The sequence below is a fragment of the Odontomachus brunneus genome, unplaced genomic scaffold (assembly GCF_010583005.1).
Source record: "Odontomachus brunneus isolate Ranch 3 - 2012 unplaced genomic scaffold, Obru_v1 Obru_scaffold_138, whole genome shotgun sequence".
Lineage (NCBI taxonomy): Eukaryota > Metazoa > Arthropoda > Insecta > Hymenoptera > Formicidae > Odontomachus > Odontomachus brunneus.
Window position 1 is genome coordinate 365,315 of NW_022639588.1, and position 26,130 is coordinate 391,444.

Sequence of the window (26,130 nt, forward strand, 5' to 3'; positions counted from 1 at the left end):
CTCTCTCTCTCTCTCTCTCTTCATATACTGAGAAAAAATATCTAAAAATTAACAAATGTTTATTAGGTGGGTACCATTAACAAATTTATTTAAATTTAAAATCCTCTTTATTTAAGCCGAATATTGTTTACTCGGTTTAAATAAACAATACTCGGTTTAAATGAAGAGAATTTTGATAAATAAACATGTTTGATTTAAATAAACATGTTAATAATACTTATCTAATAGATACATGTTAATTTTCAAACATTCTTTTTTTTCAGTGTATGCATCAAAATATTCTTTGAAATGTCCACTTTAAGAAAACATAAATTTTACTTTGAAAGATTAATTAAAAACAAAAACAATGAAATTAAATGACGTTATCTTGAAAACATCACTTAACTTTATTATATTTTCTACACGGGGCAAAATGGGAAATATTTTTTGCAAAACTTGTTTATTTTCAAATCATTACTTTTCAAACGTTTTTAAAAGTGACTTATTAGAACTTGCGATATATAAAGATGTGTTATTGTGTGTCTAATTAATTATAATTATTTATTGATAACACTTTTCTCATAAAATAATAAGACTACTTTGTTTATTACCTTTTTTATAAAAATATTAATGACAATCAATATTAAGTTTAGCAAACTTTGGTAATCTTTTGAAACATATATAAAAAATATATATAAAAGTCACATATAAAAAGAAATAATTCGACTTAACATTTTAAGGCTGTTATGGCATAATCCTATTATGTCTCTAAATGTATTAGATAGGATGCTTGATAGATTAGATACGATGTTTGGATTAGATAGTATAAAATATCTTAGATTGTCGCGCGCTATTTACACAGATACTCTATTTACGGAACTAAAACAAGTGATTTTGAATTACAGGCGCGACTTTGAATCGCAGACGCGATTTCGCGATAAAGGTCGAATTGCGTGTCGCATTGCGTTCGGAGAAAAAAGCGCAGTGTTTGCGATATATATTGCAAAATCGCACATCCCTAGAGGTGCACGTCGCTTTTCCAACAGCTCGAAGCCGTGCGACGACGTGTGACGAACACCTACTTAATCTGCACGCAATCACCGTACGCAACAGCGAGTAACGAATTGACATTTCGATGCCCTTTACACGTTACCGTTAACAGGCGCGAGACGCACGGTGTCTTCGCACGGTTTTTATTCGCGGCCACGCCGATATGCGCCCGCTTCGAAGCATCATATCACATCCGCATTGACGTTATACTGTGCGCATCACCCATATTTTTAACGTCGTCGATAGACTATGTGGAAACAATTGGTCTTCGTCTCCTTACGTTCGTCACCACGATGACGATCACCGATCGTCACCGATCGTCACCGATCGTCATCGATCGTCACCGATTGTCGACGACACATCGATGTGTCTGGCCGATATTTAAAAATCACGCACCACCGACAGAGTATTTCAGAGGAGAAAAGTACGCTCGAGACGAGCGTAACACCGACAAATCGACGATTCCCAATCACGAAATCGCATACGAAATGTTCACTCTGCTTCCCGCAGAATCAGTCGAAATCTCGGCGCGTTCTCGGGTCGCGTCTCGGACGGGCGGGAGAAAAAGGGGCAGAAATTCACTGGCGCGACGAGCCCGCCTCGAAGTATCCGAAACGAGTACTCGTCCCGGTGGAATTCGTGTCGTTTACGTTCGCGGTCACAGTCGGCCAGCGTAAATACGGACCAGTCGGATCCAGTTACGAACAAGTCCGCGTCGTCGTCGCGACGTCGGAACCAACTTCGCCGCGGATCGGAGGTGAACTGTCGTTCCCGCGGGCCGGCCGTTGGCGAGAGATTGGCCGGTAATATCTGTGACTTTGGCCGGGAAAGAAGCCTTGTCTATTTTAACGGGTCAGAGAGAGGGAGGGCGACGGACAGAGAAAGAGAGAGAGAGAGAGAGTGAGGAACGGACGGCGAGTAAAAGACACGTGGGGGAGGGGGACACGATGGTGAGAGGGTTAACGGAGGAGAGGGACAAAAGAGCTCGTACAGAGAGGCCGGCTCTTGCGCTCCGTTCTTTATTTCGAGGCGGCGTGTAAGCGAGAGGGAGGCAAAGAACGAGAAAGAGCGCGCAACGATAGAGGCGCAATTTATTAGCGAATCCTCGCGAAAGTTAGCGATGACTACCGAACCGATATTCTCAGCACATCGAGGATTAATGCGCTGAACACTTTACAGAAAATCGATCGGACTATTTGACGCGGGTTACGAGTATATCCTACACCCGAGGCTGTTCGCTCAACAAACTGATGCAAACTGATGAGAAAGCAGACTCGGAGTTAAGTCGAGTGAGGACTCGATTCGTTACAGGAATTTAAAAGCCATATTGTCGAGAGTATATCTTAAAAAAAGAAAAACAATCTGAAAAAAGGAGTTTTAGATACCAGCAGAAAGAAGAAAACATTATATCTAGGGAATGTATAGAGTGTATCTGACAATTAGTGATACACCCATTGTGTACAAGTAGAACTCATAAAACTGAACATAATATTCCTCTACTAGATTGGTGCATTAACGCGAAGAAAATTGGTGTATTATCGCGAACAGTACGGCAATTTTCTTCAATTATTAACTGAAAATCTATATGGTTATTTGCAAAATGATAGAGGACTATTAATGATACAGGTTTTTGTTCAGTTTGATCTAATACAGTACGACCTAATACGAAATTTCTGTAGATCCATATTTATTTTTTGTTATATATACAAAGTAAAAGCTCGTCTTAGTTTAGTAATAAGTCTTAAATACATCCTGATAGAAATTTCACGCAGTTTGTAAGCAGTTACTGAACAGTTATATTAACGTTTGCCCAGTAACTGACGAATAAAACTGTTGGGATTCCAATCAAGATGTAATGCTTTGTCTGCAGTTACTGTGCATAAAAAATGCGCAATATCTGAACCAAGAACTGAGCAATAACTGGACAAAAAAACTATTCAGTCGATTAATAAGCAAGTTTATTGCTCATAAAATGGACAATTTTGTGCTATTAATAATGGATATTGTGTGCATGCTTGCTTATTGTACAATTTTAATTTTTAATAAAAGTCAGTACAGTCGTAGACATAAAGAATGTCTGATTTTTGTAATAAGTTTATTTTTTTGTAATAAGTCTAATTTTTTGTAATAAGTTTCAGAATATAACCGAATATAAGAAACGTATTTCTTAGGTACCATTGGATAATTTCTCTCATTGGATAATTTTTAGGTTACGTTGCCAACAAAAAGTCGGACAATCTTTATGTCCACAATTGTACAGGAAATCTAAGATGTTTTCTAAGATAGTCTAATGTTTTGTCGCAATGCAATTCTATATCATTAATATATAGCCCATTTGTCGTTTGCTCACTTTCAACTCTAACCTTACTTGGCACTTCTGCTATAGCGTGTTGTTTTATTAAATTCCAGATTTCCTCCAACTTCCTCTTTCTTGCTCTATGTTTTGCTACGCGTTCACTTATTCTTTATATAGCTTTAAGATCGTCTCTATACAATATAATTTTTATCATGCACATGTGTATGCGATATAAAACTTAATAAAACTATGTTCAGTTCCTTTCCAGTTTTTGCACAGTTTCGATATAACTATGAAATACATAGACAATAATACTAGACAGTAACTGATTAGGTGTTTAGTAAATAAAATAGCATCTGCATAGATTTCTACTAAGGCAGTGGCTTAACGGAGCTATGTGTAATGTAAACATGTTGTATGTAAACATGCAACGTTTTTGAATTTTGTTCTCTATTTACAGTTAGGTTACTGTGCAATACGAAATTTCAATAGTTCCATTTCAGTACTAGTTCTTATCCAATAGTGAAAGCATCGACTAGGATAATCGGCAAGTAAATTATTATATTCATTTAGCTACAACATAAAATTTATTTATAATAATATTATTTCGATCACGTTTCTCATAGCATGCCAAGAAGAAAAATGTTGAATGAAGAAAAAAAATAAAAATAAAGACTTACAAAGATCCTGGCTTATCGAATAAGGCAATTGCGACAAAAATTAATAGATCTCATTATCTTATTAATAATTTTACAAAAGTAGAAGATGTCTATGGCAAAAATCACTTCAAAGGCTGAAAGTAAAAATTAACGCGCCGTGATCGTTCATTAATTTTTCAAACAGCTTCACCTAACATCGCAACTGCAAACCAAATACAATCTATTTTAAATTTACCTGTTACTAAGAGACGTGTGCAATAGATTTTAAAAGCTGACACACAATTTAATTGGGCCAAAAAATTGATAAAGCCACCTCTCACTAAACAGCATAAAATAGAAAGACTGCAGTTCGCGAAAAACCTTGGTGCAAAGAATGGAAAAATGTTATTTTTTCAGATAAAAAGAAGTTTAATTTAGACGGACTTGATGGTTTCAAATATTATTGGCATCATTTGGGACAAGAAAAAAGTATTGCCATGAGTAGAAATTTCGGCGATGGAACTCTGATGATGTGAGCAGCTTTTAATTATAATTCTAAGACACCAATTTGCAAAATTACAACCAGTATAAATACGAAGAAATATATAGAAATGTTGGAGAATGTTTTAATCTCTTATCTTGATGAAGTAAATATAGAAAATTTTATGTTTCAACAAGATAACGCATCTGTACATAGTGCAACATTAAATAGTTTTAACAAAAAAAATACCACTTATGAAATGGTTATCGCGTTCCCCGGATTTAAATCCTATAGAAAATCTATGGAGAATATTAGCTAGAAACGTTTACGGCAATTCTAAACAATATAGCACTGTTAGAGAGCTAGAAAACGCAATAAGAAGTGCTTGGAAGATAATTGATACTTCAATATTAGAAAAATTAGTTAACATTATGGAGAACAAAATTTTTCAAGTTATAAATAACAATGGTGGCAGCACTAAATATTAAACTCATTATTTGTTTATCAATATGTTAATATTAATATAAATAATTGCAAAATATGATAATGGAATTATAGCAATTTCGCACTTTATTTCGTAACAAAATTAATTTTGTTTAATTTTTGGGAAAATAAAATGTTTATTTTACGCTTTTCTGATATAAAATTATTTTTTACTGTTTCATAAACATTTTGTCGTCACCATTAATTTATATTGTAAAAATATATAATGTTTTATTAAAAAATAAGCATGATCTATAAAAATTTTGCTCACTGTACGAGTACACGATGGCAGACGTCGCCATCTCAACTGATCTACCATATCGCGCGTGATCATTCACTAATCTTCTTTAATTAATAACTCAAAGAGCTCGGCCAACTTTCGCCTTTTTCTATTTTGTAATACTTTGAATATTCCAGTAAATGATATACTTAGGACAAGTAGATTAAAAATATAAAATCTCGATATCTCGTAGTCAAGAGACAAACGATCCAAAAGATTGCGAGCAAACAGCCATACTAGCTATTTGTTATGCGTAGACGTCGTAGAAACTTCGAATATATTTAGTTTTTGAAAAGGGGCGAAATATTTACGGACGCTTGGTCGCACTCTTTTACGTGGTTGTTTGCGAAATGGTGAAGGAATTTTGTGTCCAGTTTGATGAACTCTACTTGCACACAACAAGTGTGTCATTAATTCAGACACTCTGTATAATGCGGTAATAGGAAATATGAACTACTTTTGATGATGGCAGATGAGATGTATGGTAAACGCAACATATGTTATAAAAAAAGACCGGAATAACTAAAATCGAGTTAAATGAACTCAATTTCTAGATTGTATGTGGTGAACTAATTGCCTTAATTCTTTCGATATAATGTTTTGATGTTCTTGTAATCTTTGTGTTAAACGAGGCCTTCAATAGAATCGATTAATCATGATATTGATTTGGCTATCCGGCAAAATAACGGTAACCAAATGAGTTGTCAATTGTAGCAACGAGTAAAAGGTTTAACTCAACTTTCCTCACGAGTTAAATAAGCTACATACATTATCGAAGAGAATAATATAATATTTCATTGAATATTTCCTTTAGATGATGTGTAGCTGGATAGATCGTTGATTTAAACAGTCTATCTCCAATTCATTATCCAAAAAATTAACAAAATTTTCAACTTAACAATAAAAAAATCATAATAAATAACACTGAGATATCAGCAATCAGAAAACTTCAAAAAAGATGGCTCTATACAGTCAAGTCCCAGACAATACAAAAACGATTGCATATCATATAAAGTTTTAAGCACTGAAGTCTCTCCGTTTATTATATCTCGCCGCTACGAGATTTTATCTGCGGGTGAGCAAAGTAGCCAGTAATCTATCGATGTTCGCTAAAGCGAATATTCGATTTTTGTACATTGTAACTTATTCGGCAATCTTAAGGAAACTGTTGTAATAATTTATTTTTTAATTAAACTAATCTCGCAAATGTCTCATTATTAAAGTCATTAGTTCAATGTACTTACTGACTGATTCACTTAATCTTCCACTCAGGTAGAATTATTCATATCATGCAATTAAATCAAGCTTTTTCATAGTTGGAAGAGCATATAACTACATTTTAGTCCTATTAACCTTTTATTTTTGACTAAATTTTTTTAGTGAAATTTCTCCAAATTACTGACCAGATTAATTTATGACTTGATCATTTTGACTTAATTGTAGTTAATGGTAACAAAAATCACTCAACTCAGAGACTTAGTTTATTTTAGTCGATCCATAAATGGAGAATTCAAGCATGGCAGAATATTCCATCTTACACAAGACCGTCAAAAGTTCATTAAGTCAACGTTTGTTAACAGAGAAGGCATCTGAAGAAGAAACTTGATAGATATTATTAGCAACTTGTCTTAAATGAAATGTTCAGATTTGAATATAGTGTTAGGTGCAAGTTTTCTTTTTCAGTTGTATTGTAATCACAAATATAGTCGTATCTATCATATGATTCAGTTAAAAACTCAGATCTAATTCTATTAATAATCGTTATCTGAAATCTATCTCAAGTAAAATTTAGAAGTAAGACTCCTCTAGTAAAAATTAAATGCAGTTTTCGAGCAGTTACTAAGCAGTTATGATAATTTTTGTCTAATAATTGAAAACTGCTTGGAATTCCAATCAAGATACAACACTTTTCCTGCAATTATTGCGCACGAAAAATGGACAAAATCTGAATATATTCATTGAGTGAAAACAAAACAGAAAATGAACAGAGAATTATACAATCAATTAATAATTTAGTCTGCTGCTCATAAAATGAACATATTTGCTCTAGTAGTATTTTATTTTATGCTCTCTAATTTTAAAAAAATTTTGATGCTAATAAGAGTTACAGCGCAAGAAATTTTTTATACATAATATATATTCTCATATTTTTCGCTTTTTATGTCACATCGTTCACAATCATCAAATGATATATATTTTTTACGAATTTTTGTAGTTATACTATTTTATCAGCTTCTGAATCTGAGTTATTGTAACAATTTTCATTGGCATCATTACTATCAGAATAGTCTAATGTTTTCTTATCATAACAAAATTCTGTATTACTAACATACCCCATTAACATATTCCATTTATTTTTTGCTCACTTTCATTTCTAACTTTGGTTACTGTCTCTGTCACAGAACTTAAATATTGTCAAATGTCGTATTTTGCCCAATTTCCCTTTCCTTGTTCTATGCTTCTCTATACGTTCACTCATTGTTAACACCGTATGAAGCTCTTTTATAACAATATATGTTTTAAATTTATTCACGATAAACCTCATAATACGTGCACATTACAAAACTGAATTAACATTACTGATATTATGTTTTGGAAAGAATCGATTCACATATTGTACAGTAAACTACTTCAACCACTGAATAAAACTCTATTAAGTTCTTGCCCAATTTCTACACTGCATTTTTGCAACTAATAAGAATGCATCAATACTAGTTAAGTGCACATGTACCCAGAGAATTTTTAAAGACAATTTTGTCGAAAACAAAACCTCATGTGAAAAAACTTTATTCTACGTTTTCGATTTATTTTTAAAGACAATTTTGTCGAAAACAAAACCTCATGTGAAAAAACTTTATTCTACGTTTTCGATTTATTTTTTCAGATAAAATCACTCCCTTCCCGATTATACCATCAGTTACAAGACATCATGTATATCATATGAATCGTCTAGCAAAACTTAGATCTAATACTCAATTAAAATTTAAGAACCTTGTTTAAGACAAGTATTAAGTAACGACTATAAAGTAAAACCTGAGAATAATTTCAATTAACGACTATTAATATAGGCCTAAAACATCAATATATATTATCTCGACTTCGTTCGCATGCGAAAAATAGAGAACAGGTATATTTGCAATAAGACCTACATCATCTTTATCGACTACATAAAACGCACATAAAATCCGAAATGTCAATACGACAGTTAACCGCAAAACGAAACGCTATTTTTGCCGGGTCGCTATTTTTTTCGGGTCGTTAACGGAGACATCTCGCGTGTCCAACTTCTCTTCTCTGAGCGAGCGTCCCAAAAACCGATAAAATATTGAAATATGTAGAACGAAATGGAGACGAAAAATCGGCGCTGGTGCCATCGAAGTTTTTGCGTGGATGGTCGGTAACACGTGCGCAGACCGGTTTCACACGTGCGCACGTTTTTGCAGGGCGCGCGTCGCGTAGCGCGTCGCGCTTCGGCGGAAACAATTGCATATTCATGAATCGTGAGTTAACGTTATCCGCGATGCACCGTCGGCGCGGCCGAATACGTGTTTCTGGTACGAGCTCTGCATCATCGACCGGTTGACACGAGGCCTGTAACACTCGGATTTGCATAGATATTGGCAGGTCCGCGAGAGGAACGGAAGGGGCCGCGCATGATTGCGGTCTCTAAGCGGACAAATCGAATCCAATAAAGGACGCCAAATGACATGTGCCGCGAAAATATTGCGAAGTAATCGTTCTCTCGGTATGAAATCGAAGTATCGGAAAGCCGGTCGCTTCGCAAGAATGAACGAAGCAACCCTTCTCTTTGAAGGGATTATTTTTAGGACAAAAATCGCTCGATACGTGATACCGCGCGCGAAAATGGAACATTTATAAAAAAGTGAACACACATTTTACAACGTGCTAAATAAAAAAAAGAAAGAAAAAAAAATATAACATCTTCAAACATTTCAAAAGTTCTAAAAATATGAGAGAATTTAGTATCAATATTCCTACATAGAATTCTATTCTAATATTCTACAAATATTAGAAGTCGGTGTGAAAAGCCTGACTGATGGAGTCAATAATATCATATCTTTTTTTTTATTATTTATCTCCCTATAGTTATACATTGTTAGTTGTCTATCTAATTGTTGTCTATCTAATTTGTTTTCTGGCGCCAACTTCTGATATCGTTAGAATATTGGGCCAAGTTTTTAGATACACACAGGAATATTGATTCAAGATTGTTTTATATATTTCTTAAGTCTTTTGAGGTTTTCACAAAGACGGTTTATTTTTCTCAAATTTTTTATTTCATACTTTTTAATTATTTATTAAAAGTTTGTTTTTGAAGCCAGTTATAAAATAAAGATTTCGTCTTGTATCTCTAGATATTTTCGGACTTTCGAGAAAGCAATAGAATTACCCAATTTCCAGATCATTTGGACAAACTTGGGCAACGACACTAATCTAGAAATTATGCAGGTAACATATTGAAGAAGTTACAAATTCTATCTCAATATCTCTAACGAGTATAATAATATCTCTTCTCGAGTTATAAGGGAACGTACAAACAAACAAATACACAGGATAAACTAATAACTTCCTTTTCTTAAATCGATTCTACAAAAAGAAAATTAGTCGAAACAATTCGAGTTTAGTTAAACGAACTCAATTCTAGAATTGTATATGGCGAACTAACTGTCCTGATTTTTTTCGGCAAAATTTCCGTGTTCTTTTAATGTCTTGTTTCTGTAAATTACAAGTTCACAATTGAATTTAATAGGACGACCATAAAACGAATTTAATTATCCTATCAATCCATTGATTTACCTAAACTAGAAGTATAATTATTATGTGTTACGTAGTTAAAATAACGTTTTTATAGTTTTTATACTTGAGAGAACAGCTATATATGAATATATTTTAGTTTTATTGACTTCTTAGCGTTGATTAAACTTTCTAAAAAATTCCTGCGTCAGATAATTCATCTGACTGATTTTCAATCTGATTTTCTATACTGATTTTCAAGTTGACTCGATTGCAATTGGCACTACAAAATCTGGGTAACACTAAGACTTAATTTTTTCCACCCAGTCGCTTTCAGCGTAATAAGAATTAACTCTTTCGTTATAATCTACATCAGAGCTCGGAATTAGTTGCCGATTCTCGGGAGCTGCGCTTTCTATCTTCCCCTTGCCGCGAGCGGACCATGAAAGTGACGGTCGCGGCCAGTCGCGGCTTCAAACTTAGAGGCTCGACCGTTACTTTCATGGCCCGCTCGCGGCAAGGGGAAGATAAAAGACGTAGCTCCTGAGAATCGGCCGAAATGGGCAACTAATTCCGAGCTCTGATCTACATATACAGAAAATACATATTGCATTAAACTAAATCTGTATATTTTTCGAATATTTTAAATATTTTATAAATTCTGAATCTAGTAAATTTAGCATTTTAATATTAAATTAAAACAAACACTTTCTCTTGTTTACTACACTCAATTTGTTTACTACGTGAAGTCGGTCCAACTTCTCTTCTTCAATAAAGTTTTATAACATTCTTATAAAGAGAATTTTTTTTTCTCTTACATCATAACGTGTGAATCTTTCCCAAATGAGTGTATCTTAAGACTTTATTCTCAAGGGAATATTATATTTGTTGATAGATGGAGATAATCATTACTTGGAAAAAAGAATGTAAGCTGAGTAATCGCTCTTCTCAGCAGTAGATATATTTGTAGATATATTTATGATATATTTGTGAGTACTTGTTGTACTTGTACGTGTTATTACAGAGTTTATCGCGATAAATATCGGAATATGAGTGGTTGTGTGTAAAGATATTTCGCACATATCTCGAGCTTCCTGGAGAATAAATATACAAGATAATCCTGATAAATAAATATACAAGAAGGAAGAGAAAGCGCGGATAGTGTGTGTGAGACCGCCGAAGCCTCTAGCAAACTAGAAGCGATTAGCATACATGTTATTTAATTAGCATGGCGATCGTGAAACCTAGTTACAAGGCAATCTTTCTCCTTGAAATGCAGTCATATTGTTTTTACGAATGTCACGCAATTAAGGTACCGGTTTGTACAATCGCGTGCTGGTCGATAATGATAATATTCGAGCGCGGTCCATCGTTTGTTGTATAAGAAAGCGGAAGGGCGAGCGAACATTTCCGTTCGACTTCGAGAGCGCTCCTCCTCGTGTTCTTTTGATATCGCGGCATACTAATGAAAATTTATAGAGCGCAATAATTATCGTAATAATGTTCATCGAGAGGCGCACGCTCCGCGCCGTGCCACGCTAATTGCGGCTCCGCAGATATCATTGTAATATTTGAAAACATTTCTTTACATGTACTATAATTGAAACAGAGAGGCTCCACAAAGTGGAGCAGGATATACACGGTAACGGCCATTAATCTGTAAACATCTGAATAAGAAAGTGAGAGAACATTTCTACAAGAAGGTCGATACTTGGTGCGCCAAAGAGTTATTCCGTCATAATGACAATCGATATTCGTGTTCCAATTGAAAGGCTCGTTAGGTGCTCTAGCCATCCATGCAAATCTCTCGCTTTTGTAGATTCTCAGCGAATGCTCGCAAGTTAACGGTGGTCGGAGACTATTCAGAATTGCGTCCACCGGAGCGCTCTAATAGGCGGCACACACGCGATTAATCATTCACGATGGAGTACGCTTTGATATCGTCCAATGATATCGAACATAAACAACGTGCATATACAGGGTGTCTCAGAACAATCTACGATATTCGTAATAATAACCGAGAAATTAATTACGAAAAATTAAGGAAAAGCGTGTACTGAATGGTAAAGGACCGCTTGAGTCACAGCGCAGCCCAATAATATAGCGCACAGATATCGCGCGTGGCGATTGAAAGACAATGCACCACTGCCTATACTTGTACCACTGTGCTCCTATATCTTACCTCGATGCGGTCCGGCAAAATGTAGGAACGTAGCAGGGTGTCCGCACTGAGAGAAAAGACTGGTAACTATAACAAACTGCATTTAGTTACAGAAATTCATTGAATCCTTAGTAACTAATACTAAATATGATAATAATTACCAAATATTTAATAGATCGGGAGTATGACGTAATTGCATTCACAGTAACATCAATTAAATAATTTAGTAATAGTTACTTAATGTTAAATATTTAATATGAAATATATTACAGTTATGAGCAGATATTTGATAATTGTTATGAAATTGTTATATCCCATGTAATAAAAAAATTCAGTAGGTATAGAGTTCTATTTTGTTACCAGTATAAGTATGTTTTGTTGCAGCACAACGAAAAATTCATTCATTTGCAGCTATTACATCGTTTCTATATCTATTATTACAGATGGTTGGTTGAACCTACCAAAAATTTTGTAACTACTACAAAATCGCTTATTTTGCTCAACTATTCAATAAGTTTTATTTACCAAATATATTCTGGAAGCAAATAAATTTTACTTCTGTCAAATAAATAATTTATCTTACAGAACTAAATTAATTAATAAGTATTGCCATAGCTTTGGCCCGCTATATTTACGTCTACCATTTAGTAATAGTAACCAAATTTTGATAATATTTACTAAATTCTTCTCTCAGTGCGGTAAGTGATTGAGCAACCGCCGTATATAGGTAGAACAGGTCAAAATAACCATAAAAGTTATATACCATTTTGAAATTTTCTCAATATTTATCTCGTAATTAATTAAAATATATAAACGAATGAGCTCACGAGAAGCGGTCGGACAGGCTCTGTGTGTAAAAGAAATGGCTTACCTCTTAGCAACAATGAGTAAACAGCTGATTTCGAGGCGAAGTAAAAAACGATACGTATACGTTACTCCGCCTCGAAATCAGCTGTTTACTCATTGTTGCTAAGAGGTAAGGCATTTCTTTTACACACAGAGCCTGTCCGACTGCTTCTCGTAAGCTCATTCGTTTATACATTTTAATTAATTACGGAATAAATATTAAGAAAATTTCAAAATGGTATATAACTTTTATGGTTATTTTGACCCGTTCTACCCGTACACGGCGGTTACTCGATCAGTTACCGTACACCCTATATAAGTATAGGCAGTGGTGCGTTGTCTTCCAATCGCCTCGCGTCGACATGCGCGCGCTGCTATACCATTACTACTATATTACTGGTATTACTGGGCTGCGTTGTAACTCGAGCAGTCCGTCCTCTACACTGAGAGAAAAATGTATGATATTTGGAACTATAATGGCATAGTAAAAATATTATAGTTAGGAATATAATTTTTAGTAAATGTTACCATAATATTTGTAATATTTACAATATAAGTATAGTATAACTGACCCGTGTAAAATTTTTACCAAGAATTATAATTATTTGAAATAAAAAATATGGTAAGGTGACAAATATTGAATGGTAAGAGAAATTAACTATTTTATATAGTCAATACAATTGGAATATTTGGCAAATATAGGTACATGTAACTATATTCCCAAAAGGTGCTTTACCATATATATAGAGTAATAAGATGGTGACTATAAATCTGTGTTCATTCTATTATATCTTCATGTTTAGATGAACTATAAATATATGTTTGAGGCCAAAACGAACTATAAAATATAGTGAGATTATAGTTATTCCAACTATTTTTTTCTCTCAGTGTACAAATATGATTTTAAGTGATATATGGTTTTGAATTGCAGGTGCAAGTTTAAATCGTAAGCGCGGTTTTGCGATAAAGGTCCAATTGTGTATCGCAGAGCTCGGAATTAGTTGCCCATTTCGGCTGATTCTCGAGAGCTACACTGAGAGAAAAAAATAGTTGGAATAACTATAATCTTACTATATTTTATAGTTCGTTTTGGCCTCAAACATATATTTATAGTTCATCTAAACATGAAGATATAGTAGAATGAACACAGATTTATAGTCACCATCTTATTACTCTATATATATGGTAAAGCACCTTTTGGGAATATAGTTACATGTACCTATATTTGCCAAATATTCCAATTGTATTGACTATATAAAATAGTTAATTTCTCTTACCATTCAATGTTTGCCACCTTACCATATTTTTTATTTCAAATAATTATAATTCTTGGTAAAAATTTTACACGGGTCAGTTATACTATACTTATATTGTAAATATTACAAATATTATGGTAACATTTACTATAAAAATTATATTCCTAACTATAATATTTTTACTATGCCATTATAGTTCCAAATATCATACATTTTTCTCTCAGTGCAAGAAAGTATCAGCATTCATTAAATGCTTACACAAGATGATATAGAACAACCTTCGAAGCTCTTGTGGAAGTATAGTACAGATTGAGGTGAACACAAAAGTTCTATACCGTCTTATGATATCCACAATGATTATCGAGATATTAATTAAAGAAAATTTATGAATAATCACGCGCAAGTGACGACCGCGGCCAGTCGCGGCTCCAAGTTTAAAGGCACGACCGTCACTTGCGAGGCCCGCTGCGCGGCAAAGGGAAGATAAAAGGCGTAGCTTCCGAGAATCGGCCGAAATAGGCAAAATGTGCCGAAATGGGCAAAATGTGCCGAGCCCTGCATTAGATAAACTGAACAAAAAAGTTCTTTACTTTTTCTCTAATAATTTTGAGAGAGAAAGATTTTTTGTTATTAATTAGATAACGTTAATATATTATCGCGAGTGACTATCCGCCAATCTTCTTTAATTAGTTGTTCTGGGATACCCTGTATATAGAAATAGTAAAACAAAAATTATTTTTATTTCTGTCACACATGATTTAAATACTATAAGTACACAGTTGGTTCTGATGATCGGAAACGTAGTTCATATTATTAAAAGCTTTTAACATTACACACACACACACACACACACAGTTTAATTACTCTGTTCGACACTCATTTCTCATTATTTATTTGTAAAAATTTTGTAAAATATGATATAAAACTAAGAAAATAAATTTAAAGTTATTATAGACGTGCATATAGAAATTTTTATTTACGGCAAGAAAGATATATATAAAACATGTTTATGTTTTTATATATGTACAACATTTTTATATATGTATGTTTTCATATTCAGTTTCAATTTTCTTTTCTATTCTTTTCTTTAACTTAATTTAATAATTATGTTTTAAGAAGTATTATACTAATTATTATAATTGTTTAACCCTTTAAGTCATAGTGTATCATATATGATATACCTTTTTTAGAGCATATAATATCTCGGATATATGATATACCTTTTTTAGAGCAGTTTTTACGAATTTAAATTAATTTAGAGACTTTGAGGCGGTAAATGTGGGTTCATTGTGAAGCTTAAATTTTCCTCTAACAGAATCATCTACATAGAACATTAAGTTTTGCAAAATTAATTACTCATAAACAAATTAATATAAGAAAATAATATTTTTTTTAAATTCATTTGCCAAAAATATTGCAAAGTAAACCTATAGAAAAAAAGGCTTAGTTGATGCTTTTTAAGTTGTAGATAATGACGCAACCTCTAAAATTTCAAAATTCAAGATGGCGAACTAAAATACCAAAAATCGGGATAAATTATATTTCTTTCCGTAAATGAGTGAAGTTGAGTCTGTCAATAACTTGAATTTCAAAAAAGTAATTTTGAATTTGTGATCAGCGACGCCATAAATCCTCGGATACTACACGGAAAAAAAAGATTTGGTTAAATTAACCAAATATCTGGTCAAATATGAACGATCCAAAAATTTCGATTGACGTAACACGAATTCTGTTTAAGTTAACAAGATTTTTGGCAGACTAACCAAACATGTCTGATTTTTGGCAGACTAACCAGACATGTTTGGTTAGTCTACCAAAAATCTTGTTAACTTAAACAGAATTCGAGTTACTTCAATCGGAATTTCTGGATCGTTCATATTCGACCAGATATTTGATTAATTCAACTAAATCTTTTTTTTCCATGTAATTTTCACGGAAATCGAGGAAGTTTTAAAATTGTCGTCCACCATATTGAATCCGCCATCTTAAATTTTCAAAAATTTACTTCATATTCGTAATTAGCGACCCCAAAAACTCCAAAAACCCCGATATCGATTGAACAAAGGAAAAGATTGTGCAGTAAAATTCGTGACTTAAAGCGTTAATAAATTTCGTATAGTAGAATATTCTGTACAATCTTTTTTATACTATATCTGTAGCAAACTCGATTTGGTATATAATAGAAAAACGATATAATTTTTCGTTTTGCAAAGATATTCTCTTTTTCTGGAAACATTCCAAATCTTACTAGAAAATTTCTGTGGTACAGCAGTTAGACTTTTTGTTTGGTCAGTTATCGCTGTTTACGAGTCATCAAAAATGTTTAATGCAACAAAAGGTGGTCGATTGAATACGTCACTACAGCATTTATATGTACTTTCTTATAATGGACATTTCAAAGAATAGTTTGATGCAATACGAAGAGAGAGTAGATTTATTTATTTTTTTAAACATAATGATTCAAAATTATACTTGCGATATAAAATTATGATGCGATATATCGCATTCATTGTGATTTTTAAAAAAGATCGTATCGCGATATACAATTTCATAAATCGCACTACTCCGTTGACGGCATACAACGCGAATCATACACTCTTTTATGTTTATCTCGTGAAACAATATCTCACGCGCGAGTCGTTTTCATCGTACTGGCGGAAAGATATTTCCATCGCGCTCGCCCGTACAAACGACTCGTTATCTCATGCGAGATAGTATCCATTATCTCGGGACAGCTCGCGTGAATTTTTCGGGAACGGACTCCTCTACCTCGCGCGAGCGTACGCGCGCGAAAAAGAATATGCGGGGCTTTTAGCGACGGATATTAGCGGGAGCTTTCTGCAGTCGCAAAGTAACGAAGAGTGGTCGTCTCGGGGATAAGGCGGAAGACGGGTAAAACAGTCGTCGTAGCGCACAAAGGCACTAATGGGCACAATAGCGGCGAAACAGAAACGAAGGGATCCTACGAGATGAAGCGGATTCGAGCAGATCCCGATCTCGTGCTTCCATCTTCCGGTTCCTCGTCGCCTTGCTCTGTCCCTCTTTCTCTTTGCCCCGGGCCCCTCCCCTCCGCCCACTCTCTGTCTTTCAGTAAGATTATTCGAACTGCGACAACGAGTATTACAGAGCATTCAATGGCATTGCAACCGTACGTTTCCCGCTCAACACAGCACTCGCCACCATAGAATTACTTCAATGCAACTATCTCTAACTCTCTCTTAGACGGAAATTTAATGAGTTTGCCTTTCAGAAGGGCTAAATAGAGAAAGAGAGAGAGAGAGAGAGAGAGAGAGAGAGAGAGAGTAAAAGAGAAAGAGAGGGGGGGAACTCCATCGTGACGATACGGTGGATTTATTATTGATTCTGTGTGCCTACATTGAAATACCATATAATATCTCGCATCTTACTTTAAAATTGCATGTTTGTAAGAGGGGAAGTAATCAGCATTTTATCTGTTTCCAGCATCCTTGCACGAATATTATCAAATATTAGGGTATATGAGAATTTAAAAAGAAACGAAAAATAATTAAATAATTATTGATAAATAATTAATAAATAATTAGTAAATTCCCATGCACCTTAATATTTGATCAAATTCGAGCAAAAGTGCCAAAAATTGATGAATGCTGTAACGAGGTTTTACTCGACATTTTCCCTAGTCTTAAACGCCGTAATATCTGGATAACCTCTTTTAAATGTCTGAAAGAGAGAGAGAGTCATTTTCACTTCCCCCAATTTTAACCTTTAGACTGTGACATTTTTTCATTAAAAAAGTGGTTTTTTTCTAAAAAATTTTTCTATATAAGTAACATACACATGGCGCAGAATTTTGAGATTTGTGCAGAGCCACAAAAGTGGCTTTCCCGGCAGTTTAAAAGTTAATATTTTAACACAATTGATATGGATAATAAAAAACACTTTTTAATTATCCATATCAATAATTACTTCTGAATATTCTAAGAATATATAATTAAAATAAAATAAGTAAAATATAAATATTTTATATTCTTTAAGTAAATTACAACAACTTTCATAATTTTCCAAACCTATAATTTTCTACAATAAAATGTATCATAATTATTATTTATTTGCCATCTATAACTAATACACTGAGAAAATACTGTAATACAAATTATGTTAAAATTATATTTCTTTATTGTACTATTTTTCTTTTTGAATGTTTTGAATAACGTTTTTTTTTAAGGGCTCATCTGAAATTGTATAGCACAAATTACTATGGCAATAGTAAAAGAGGATGTTAAAAGTAGACTATTTTTCAATAAAAAATAAGATATAATTATGTACGGTCCAAAATTATAAAAATTTTGTTATAATTTTTACTATAATATTTTTTTCCGTGTACAAGAATACTGGTGAATAAACATAGAATAAAATATAAACAAAATATATAAAATTAATCAGAGTTAAAAACTATAATCTCAAATAATAATTATAACAAATACCATCATTATAACACTGATAATTAAATAGAGTAAAATTCTTTTTAAACATCTAAGGTAAATTGTAAAATAATTTATCACAATATCATCGATCTCTTCTGTTACTCTTTCAGTTCTTCTACTTTAAAAATAATTAAAAGTCGCAAGAGATTGTTTTCTATAAATCTCGAAACACAAATTGCAACGAAAAGATTTTAGAGGACTCAAAATGACTCCACCAGACACTCTAATATTATAATGTTTGTTCGGATAACGTGTTTTTCCTATAGTTTTTAACACTTATTTTGTGAATAACATTTTTATTTTTTTTTTAAATTACGTTCTCAGGAAAAAGTTGATGCTGTCATCATCAAATGATGGACCTGGATAAACAGGTGTACGTTTTTGCAGCAAAAAAGCAGTGTAAATTTGGCAGCAACTTTAGTAATGAATTTGAAAAGATTACATCCCTTATGAGCATATACATATTATATATATTATATGTAGGGTAGCCCATATAAAGTGTTACAAGCTAATAACTCTAAACATATTTGTCCTATCAAAAAGTTATTCATAAGAAAGTTTCATATATTCGAGGGGCCTTTCTAACTACTTAAACAAAAATCTACTTCCATCCCCCCTTGAAGAGGGGCGGGGAGTAACTTTAAAGTTTCAAATGGGACTCCCTATACAATGTTACATATTTGGATTTTACGGGAAAAAGTGAGTAAACTTTGTCTGAAATATTTCTTTGGAAAATGCTCCAATCAAAAGTTATAAACATTTAAACTTTTAGCCATTTCATTGATCTTACACCTTTGGATTATTTTTTGGGGGTATATCAAAGAGAAAGTCACATCTCAACCATTTACGACGAAAGAAGACTTAAAACGAAAAATACGTACAGCTTGCACTAAGGTGACCCCAGAAATGTTGTTTAGAGTTAGGCAAAGTTTTGTAAAAAGAATTAATAAGTGTTTAGATGTTAATGGTTAATAGTTCAAATATTGAATAAAATAAAACAAAACAGAAAAACTATGAGTTTTATTTAATTTATCATTAATTTCAATGCACTCTACAATAAAGTTTAAATATTTATAACTTTTGATAGGAGCATTTTCCAAAGGAATGTTTCAGACAAAGTTTACTCGCTTTTTCCCGTAGAATCGAAATATGTAACATTGTATAGGGTCCCATTTGTATAGTATCCCATTTGAAACTTTAAAGTTACCTCCCGCCCCTCTTCAAGGGAGGACGGAAGTGGATTTTTATTTACGTAATTAGAAAGGCCCCTCGAATATATGAAACTTTCTCATGAACAACTTTTTGATAAGACAAATATGTTTAGAGTTATTAGCTTGTAACACTTTACATATAAAGCCACTCTGTATATACATAAAATTGAGGTTTTTATCATTATTTTTTAATTATCTTCTCCTTTATTAAAGATAGTAATATTATTTCGCATAATAGTACAGTTTAAAATATTCTCATGTAGCGTCAAATAACGTATTATTGACATTATTGACATCAGAGACATCACTCAAATATCATTTAATATATCATTGTATGTTTGTAGGCTTACACTTCAAAGTGGTGGAATAATTTTTTATCCAGACTCTGAATCAATGTCAAATTATGATCATTTTTAGATTAGATTAGGTTAATCTCCAATTTTTTCAAAATTTTTCATTACTTCTAAGATATGAGCAATACACTCTTAAGTAAAGGAAGACTGTATTCATATCTCAGTGTTTCATCCAAACAAAAACTCGAGTGAAACTGATATCGAAAATATAGAGCACGTTTCAGAACAGAGAAGATATCCATCCATCTCGAAAAATATATCTGAATGCAATGAAACCTGCTTCGTGTACATTTTAACGTCAATTAAAATATCAAGAAGCTGCCAATATCAAGTTTCTGAAATTTGCTCGGGTGTCGATCGAATTTAGCGAAATAATTCGCTCGGGAACTACAGACAAGGCAAGTCTATACTTTTAAAAGGCAACAACCGCAGCAACGCTCACGCTACGATTGTAGCCGCCAACGAATCAACTCGAATTAAACGCAATTACGCGCGAAGCAGATGATGTGTGGGGTAGTCGGTCAGTTGTTACTAGTTATTCGATGAATTGATCAAACTGCCTTTACTTAAGTATCTGCGTTCGTCACGTGTCCCTTCGAGGTCGAACGTATCAGCTCTGATAAGCAGCACCTGTTACACGACGTATTATCAAAATCAAATCGACAGGGACTGTAAACAGATCCGACATTCACCCGAACTCTAACGGAGAAACGGAGATTCCGTGCACGACGAGAGTTCGATATGAAAAAGATGAATGTTCTTCCGATATTTGTAATTCCCCTTCAACGCTACATGCACGGATGATATATCGAAAAACTGAAAAAAGGAAGGAAACAAAGCAAGAAGCAAGAATGAAACGATCTGTAAGCTTGAACTGTCAACATAGCCGGCAGTAAATCTAAACTATGAATACGAGTGCACGATGTTTACGATAATACGTCACGTTTGTTGAAACTAGCAGAGATTAAACTTTTGAATTCATGTGTATGATATCGCATTCCAAAAATATTAAGCTCTCCTACTTATAACATAAAACATGTTTAATTTCTCCCAAAATAAAGACATTTTATTTTCAATAATTAGGTATATTTTATATTGTTATAAAAAGTAATACTGAATGCACTTAAAAGTTTGATCTCTAGTTGTGCGATATCTGGACAAACACGAAGTATTATATTGTAAACATCGCGCACGCACTTATAATTTAAATAATACTTTTGTATGTAATGCAGAGAGATTATTATATTTATATATTATATTTGCAGTGCTACGCTTAAATAACTTCAAAATTATCCAGATATAAAGATAAATTAATAAAGTGTTTGATCTAGATATACTATTTAGATAATATTGTGTTTCAAGAATGACAATTCACAGAAATAGGTAAAAAAGTTAAAATATAACCGATAATTGAAGAACAGACTGACAATCTACCATAATTTATTACCATTATTAATTCCAATTTCATATATGTTTTTATTATTTTTGTGAACAAAGTAGTTTAATAATTTTTTCTATAATATATTAAAAATAAAGAATAAGCATAAAATACATATGTGTGTGTATACGCGCGCGTGTATGTTCAACAGAATATCTTTGTAAATTTTTATATTGTCATAGCAAGTTTCACTAAGAATATTACTGAATATTACAAAAAAGAAAATATTACTATAGGAGTTTTATAAATTTATAAAATAGAAATCGAACAAAGTTATTGTACCTGTTATAAATATTGTGATATACGCGTTGTAATACGAATTGTTTCAAGGAACTTTCTGTTATATATTAATTTATAAAGCTTACGTAGTAATTTTTTCTGTAGGAATAAATTAAAAATTCTTCATCTTTAAAAGATCTAAATATACCATTATAAAGATCTAAATATACCCATTATAAAGAATGACAAATGCCATAAAATTTGCCTATACATCATTTTTTTAAATATCTCATACTTTCGAAGATATTCGCTAAAATCTAAAAAGCTCTTATTTTTTAAGAGTGATCTCAATCTATAAACATTGAGGTAAACATATATAAAACAATATAGGTCTAATATTTCTTTACTGTTATACAACATGTTCCAAGCCCATCAAAATGAGAAACACTTCCGATCGTTCCCTTGTAAGACGCGGGCACTCGCGCGAAAATGAAGATAAAATATTATTATATAGATACACTAAGGGAAGGAATATTAAGGATATTATTTGCCTAAATATGATTGTCATAACAAGATATTAACGTTAGTTTTCGTCCATGCATACAAGATGGTTGTAGCTACTTCCATAGTACTCTGGAAGTGGTACACTAACTTTCTTTACTGCCTATCTCTATATGTGTTTGAGCAGTACTCTCAGTGCTGTATGGTGCAATCAAACTCTACGGATCTCTCAACCATAGTATTTGTTCTGCGGACCACAACAAAGAGACAGCAATATTCCTTCAGTTAAGGTAACTATGTATACGAGGATGTACTAACTGAACATTACACAAGAACTAAGAACTGTATAGATGGGCACGTAATAACAGTAACATTTAATACCTTGTCTATTTCACTTGAAATCATATAAATGTTTTCCCTAATTATAGAATATGTGGATATAACAACCAGTAATAGTTTTCTCCATGTAAAGATGAGATAATGCAATCGCTTAATCTGAATGGCTATATATATTTTTATCTAAATAAAAGCGAACATTATGTATGTGACAAATTAACATTTAAAAATCACATTCAGTTACTAAAAAAGGTGATATGACACAGTTACTATATAATCAATAATGTCTTATCTTTTCATGTGGCGTCGAAATATTTCGATTTATTAACATTCCAAGAATTTCAACTAACCAAGTCTCATATCATATTGATAACGAAAATATCTCGGCGTTAGAGAAACGATATCGAGAATGCACCAGAACGTCGGAACGTTGCCGTTGTCGTCGTGCAAAGAAAGAATGGATAATAACAAAAGAAGAAACATGCGAGACGGAAGAGACGTGTTTGAGCGCATTCGAGAAAAAGGGACGTCAGTAGAGAAAAGGGAGGAAGGAAGGAGGGGAGAGAGAGAGAGAGAGATCGCAATCACCACGAAAATACGGTTGTCCTCGTCCAGAGTAGCTGTACGGTAGGGTAGGTCTTTGTTCGGAGGGTGCGAACTGCCAGACAGAAATCTCGTGACACAGCCAGCTGTTCGAATCACGGCACGGGGTCCGCCTTGACGTGTTCACAAGTTTATTGACATTCGCTTTTTTCGCTCTTGTTGTTACCGCCAGTGAATTTTTCCTCCGAAAAACGCGAGAAAGAAGAAAGTGACGATGTAAAAGAAGGTTAAGGCCGACGTTGCCGGGCACAGGCCATTTATAAGTCGCTGCCAAGTCGCTCTTGTTTAATCCAATACATTTTCGCGAGAATTATTTCTCAAAATTAGCACGAAATTCTTTAGAACGGTTTAATCTTTAGTTGTGATATTTTTTTACTTGCAAAAAAGTATTTTTGATCAATTTCGATAAAGACATTAGTTAAGGAGATATTTTCAATATTTTAATGCGTCTGATTTGTAAATGTGGCACGCGCAATTTATTCTAAATTTAATTTTTTATTTGCAACTAAGTACGTGTTCTTCAGTTGTAATACGACACTAATAAAAGATTTTTCGTCAATTTCTTTTGATATTTTATTTACTTTATAGAGTAAAGACCAAAAGCGACATACCACTTTGTTTTTGAAGGTTATGTCTTAATGTAAAGCTCGAAATATAAATGTAAATATATGTACATGTAATTGGAAATACTCCCTATCAGATAATATATTTTTACTAAAATTGTTTCTAGATTTAAAACAAAAAATATTTTTGTAAAATGCACAAAAATAGATGCAAAGAAAATAGGTGCCAAAAGCGACATACTTATTGGAAGTTATATAACATGCTGCATATATAATAATATTTAATAATAGTTCATTAACGGTTAAATAATATCCATTTATTCAAAATATAATGTTCAAAAGGGAAATATAATTAAATAAAAACATATCTTTGGCATTTCCATCTTCTTCATTTCTCACATATTTTACATATGTTATATTTTTAAACTAAACAAAATTAAAGAAATGTCACGTCATAATGGGAAGTTAGAATCAGGTTATATTAGTCACAGAGTATCGCACCTATCGCATGTCACTTTAAGACACATTCTCATAAAATTTTTCAAATTATACAGTAAAAAAATGACGAAAATAAAAATATTCAAAAAATATTTTTACAAAAGCCAGATGCATGTAGAACTTAATATTGAACAAAAAGATAATTATCGCTGTTTAGTCTACGTAAGTTATCAATAAAAATCATAGAAATAAAACTTGCGAATTTCAAAAACTCGATATTTGCTAATTTAGCATATAAAAGAACAAGAAATATACCAAGTATGAATTTTTCATGACTTAATTGATAAAACAAATTACGTTTATATTAGTTTCGATAACAACATTTAATATATGAGATATAAAGGTATGTCGCTTTAGGAGACCTATGTCGCTTTTGGCTACTTTCCCCTACAATATTTTTCACACTTTGTATCTCTTAAAGGTCTTTGGAATCGTACGTTCATATGTATTTTTCTTCCTAAAATGACTAAAAATTAACTACTAAGATATTAGACGGTACTTAACCACTTTGCTGGCAAGCGCGCAAAGTGTTCGTCCCACGACTGACAGGCACGCACTATTGTACGCTTTTATCTCCGAAAGAATTCTCCTTATTTCTTCACCAAAAATGCATTACTAAAATTAAAAAGTCACTAATTTCAAATTTTCGACGTCAAAAAATACAAATTTTATGTCAAAATTAATTAATTTTTAACCCTCAATGCGCTGTTTTCTGTTCAATACATACCTGAGTTTAATTTGTTTTATTAGATTTCTTTCTTCTACATTAATTTAAGGACTATATATATAAGATTATGCTTTCATACTATTGTTTGTTAACAAAGCATAATCTTAATTTTCAAATCAATGTAGAAGGACGTAGAAATGTAGAAGGAAATCTAAGAAAACTAAATTAACGGACATATTAAACAGAAATCAGCGTATATTGGGAGTTGAAAATTAATTAATTTTGACATAAAATTTGAAACATGAATGTGAAATTAGTGACTTTTCACTTTAATAACATATTTTTTATGAAGAAATAAGGAGAGTTCTTTCCGAGATAAAAGCGCACAATATTGTGCGCCTGCCAGCGAAGTGATTAAGAAACATCCTGTATATCGAAATCGTTGGTTCACGTCTGGCATTGACTGTGTTCAGCAAAGAAAGCTACTTTTGCAACAGTTGTAAAATTCGTGAATCTGATTGGTACATGCTCTTAGATTTAGCCAAAAATAAAAGTAAACTGAATCAGACTCACGAATTTTATAACAGTTGCGGAACAGCTTTCTTTGCTAAACGTAGTCATTGGCTAAACTTTTATTTGAGCGAGAATCAACTCTTTCCTTCGTGACGTCGCTGCGCTTTTCGCGCGCTCAGTAAATAAAGGGTGGCGCGCTCTTGCCAGCTTCCGAAAACAGTCCAATCGCACCACCCCTCGGAATAACAGAACACTTTCTTGCGAAAAGTGAGATTTATTTGTTCACGTAAAAACCATTGTCTCATATCCTTCGAAGAAGTATCGAGATTCAGGCGAATCGCGACTGAATCAAAATGCGCTTTAGACCGGAAATTGTTAATCACTGACACCCGATTGATCGTTGATTATTCGAGGCTCGTTAAATTGCTAACTGTTCCTAACCAAATTTCTCTTCTCTCACTCCCTCTCCCTCTCTCTCTCTCTCTCTCTCTCTCTCTCTCTCTCTCTCTCTCTCTCTCTCTCTGCATGATACGGAAAACG

At 33.0% G+C, this 26,130-nt stretch overlaps 1 protein-coding gene across 12 annotated transcripts in view; it reads right to left on the minus strand.

Annotated features, from left to right (window-relative positions):
* Positions 1–26,130, minus strand: part of LOC116850228 (guanine nucleotide-releasing factor 2) — a 366,959-nt gene that overhangs the window by 339,964 nt on the left and 865 nt on the right. For 4 of the 12 annotated variants that reach the window (XM_032828251.1, XM_032828250.1, XM_032828252.1 and 1 more), the window contains exon 1: positions 1,133–3,000. The exons of 1 other annotated variant lie outside the window; for it this stretch is intronic. The gene's annotated coding sequence lies outside the window, so the exon portion shown is untranslated. Of the gene's footprint in view, positions 1–1,132; positions 3,006–26,130 lie in introns of those variants that run through there. 7 more of the 12 variants (XM_032828260.1, XM_032828253.1, XM_032828254.1 and 4 more) reach the window with 5 other exon arrangements.